This window comes from Bidens hawaiensis, unplaced genomic scaffold (assembly GCF_021521415.1).
Source record: "Bidens hawaiensis isolate Kalapana, Puna unplaced genomic scaffold, B.hawaiensis_p1.1 tig00074007_1, whole genome shotgun sequence".
Classification (NCBI taxonomy): Eukaryota; Viridiplantae; Streptophyta; class Magnoliopsida; order Asterales; family Asteraceae; genus Bidens; species Bidens hawaiensis.
Window position 1 is genome coordinate 34,725 of NW_027502857.1, and position 3,589 is coordinate 38,313.

At 34.7% G+C, this 3,589-nt stretch overlaps 1 pseudogene across 1 annotated transcript; it reads right to left on the reverse strand.

The window, feature by feature from the left end:
• Window positions 1-861: 861 nt before the first annotated feature.
• LOC143606276 (cysteine proteinase 15A-like) lies at window positions 862-3,173 on the reverse strand (annotated as a pseudogene). Its single transcript, XR_013148722.1, has 4 exons — window positions 2,730-3,173; window positions 1,782-1,901; window positions 1,458-1,701; window positions 862-1,371 (listed from the first exon to the last, which is right to left on the reverse strand). The product of XR_013148722.1 is annotated as a cysteine proteinase 15A-like (transcript).
• Window positions 3,174-3,589: the final 416 nt, after the last annotated feature.

The following is a 3,589-nucleotide window of genomic DNA, read 5'->3' on the forward strand; positions in this document are numbered from 1 at the left end:
AGTAAAATTCGAAGGTCGGGTTAAAAGGCACCTGACCACATAAAAAGCATTTCCTGGTGAAAAAAACAAAACAAAAGAAAAAAAAATCCTTAGTGGACGGGTTAACTTCTTCTTCTTTTTATGGAGACCTAGGTTTACTTTTATAAAGTTTTGAGCAAGATTCAGGTATGCATATAGACAATTGGTTTGTGAGATTAGATATGGTCTCGATTAGACTAGAAGCACCACGGGTGACTATTGTTTTTTTCATTCATGTTAAAACCATATTTGATTCTATTGTGATTTTAGACCCAACAACTTATTTAACTATGTTGTGTTAAAATTACTTTTACGAATCTAATTTGTAAGTGTTTCTTGTATGAATTGCGTTTTAAACACCTGATAATTAGAGGCTAAATAAATTCAGATAACCATTATGAACGCTTTAGAAGATAAATAAATTACTAAAGTAATTGAAAGCAATTTTTAAACAAAAATGTAAATTTTTATTTCATCAACCCAAAATGAAATTTTATGCACGTCAAAGAGTAGCATCCCATCAAGTCATTTACAATAAATCATAACAAAATATAGGTTCATCTCATAAATTATTTTTTTTCGAACGATCAACAAAGCACGGTCATTCAACTACACCCATTGGCAAAATGCCACCCATGACCACATACACAAACGTGACTGGTGACTTGGCCCGCTACCAATTGTAACGGAAAGCCACCACCCGATGATCCACTATGATAGATCCCTAGCTCATGATGGTATTATCCTTGGCTCCCGAGTCACGACACAATGACATATTATCATGAACGAGACTTAAACCAACAACCTTCCCTAGAGCAAGTCACCGGACACCTAGAGCACTGCTCCTTTGGTAACATTCGTCACATAAAACATCATAGTAAAAACATAAAAACTCGTTACATTTAGGTACTATAAACCCTTTTTTTAACACATCCTAATTACATAAGTAAGCAGTTAATCGTCTATGAAATCAATTATCAACACACACAGACTTTGATCCAACTAATACTGTACATATTGTAATTCATAATGTAAATAGTAGCAAGTTTGTAATATTCACTCAACAATTCAAACACAAAATTCAAGAACTTGTAGAAACCACTGCTGAAACCATGGTATCCATACCACACAAATTATAACCACTGCAAAGCTTATAGTATCCATCCTCTCCCCAATTTGGTCCCCATGAATTCTTAATAATCCAATACGGCTTCTCCTTCAGCCTGCTAGGTGCATAACCAGCCGAACCGTATCCAACAAGAAGCACACCATGATCCAACCGCTTCTTTGAACATATATACGGGCACGAAACTTTCCCAATGTATGTTTGCATCCATGCTGCATTTATTCCAACTGCAACAACAATAGATAAATATAAGTTTGATAATCACGAACAAAGATGTTACATAAACATATGTAAATATGACGATGATAATTACTTGCAAGTGGGCCGTGTTTGACCAAATTGGCTGCGATTTGGTCTTCGTCTGTGCCAATGACACTGAAATTGGAGACGGATGCAGCGATTTTGGTTTTGTCAAAGTGGCATTTGCCAGCTTTTCCTGTGTACGGGTAATCCGATTCTTTTTGCACACCACTGGATTTGAGTATGTACTCGAATGCATTGTTCATTAGTCCGCCATTGCATCCCGAATCACATGAATTCTTTTCAGCTGGATCACACTGCAAAATTGTTTATTAAATTATGTCTAATTACTTATCTTAACTAAAGTGGTAATCTAAGTCAAAGAGATGATACAAACCTCATGATCACAATCTATAAGTTGTTGTTCACTCAGACTAACCAATTCCCCTGTTTGGAGGAAGTGAGATCCTTCCAAAGCTTCTGTTACACTGAACGACCAGCATGATCCGCATGAACCCTAGAACGATATCTCACCCGATTAATTAACCATAATATTAATATCATAACATATCATGTAAAACGATTCGATTATTCTGTAAAACAACAACAAATTACATGTTTTCCAAAATATATTTGTGTTCAGATTTTGACATGAATACTTTTATCAGGACTAATTGATCGAAAACTACCATTGTTTAACCAAAAATTGATTTTATTAAACCTAAAAGTGATTCAATCAAGAATAATTGATCGATAACTACAAAACAATTAACCTCAAACTGATTCAGTAACTACAGATTAATTAACCTAAATTAATTCGGTTACTACAAATTAGTTAACCTAAGATTGATTATCGATTCGTTAACTACAAATTAGTTAACCTCAGATTGATTGAACAAAGACTAATTAACCTAAATTGTTTTGATCAAGACTAATTGATCCATTACAACAAACTAATTAACCTAAAAATGATTTAATCAACAACTGCAGCCTAATTAACCTAAAATTGATTCGATCAAAACTAATTGATCAATAACTACAAACTAACAAACCTAAATTGATTCAGTAACTATAAATTACTAACCTAAAATTGATTCGACCAAAAAAGAATAATTGATCGATAACTACAAATTAATTAACCAAAATTAAATTAATATTATACTGGGTTTGGATCAAATACAAATTAATTTATCGTGATGTGAGAATCAACATAGTGTAATTATAGTCACATCATATATAATTACACTACGATGTGATTATATAATTACACTACTTATAAATATACATTTAACATGTTGTACGTTAACTTTCCCATATATATATATATATATATATATATATATACCTGATTTTTAACGGGAGTAACAGCACCACGATCACGCCAATCAAAGTCTTCTGGAAGATCACTGGTGGGAAGAATAGGCGCGTGGTTGGCATCAGCCGGAAACGCTGGAACCTTCTTATTCAACCCCAGGTACGTTTTCCGGAACTCCGAGGACGTCAAATCAGAGAACTTAGTGACTCCGTGTTCAGCCGTGGGATCAAGCAGTTGGTGACGCTTAGCACGGCGTAAGTTAGCCTTAAACACTGACAGACGGTAATCATGCTCCTCTTGAGTCGCGTACGTCTTTCCGAACTTGGTTTTAAACAGAGTGAATAAGTGGTGATGGTCGGTTGAGATTTGTTGCTATGGGTCTGGGACCACTTGACGGATCAACAGATCGGAATCGTCGAAAGCGACGGCGGAGATTAACAGGAGGGAGATTATGAAGAGGAAACGTTCCATCATGAGAATTTGAATGTGAATGTGAATGTGAATGTGAATGATGGGCTTCCTCTAGTTATATGGTTTCCGGGATGATCGGTGCAAGAGATCAACAGTTGAGATCGTGACACGTGGTGCTGTTGCATGATATCTTTCCGAAATAAAGGTGAACGTAACTTCGTCATGCACTCTAACTACAAAAGTAGGCATCTCAATTTGATATCAATACTGATTAGTTTTTTTTATTATTATAATTTGATTTTATTTTTATATTTTTTTTAATTATTACTTAATTATATCGGCCTACGATCACATTTAACACCCACAAACGCAACGTCTAAACACAACACGGGTTTTAATGGGTTTGAGTTTAAGCTTAACTGTTTCGTGTCTTAAATAGGTCAATATGTTTAAGATATGTTTAAATTTGTGTCTCGATA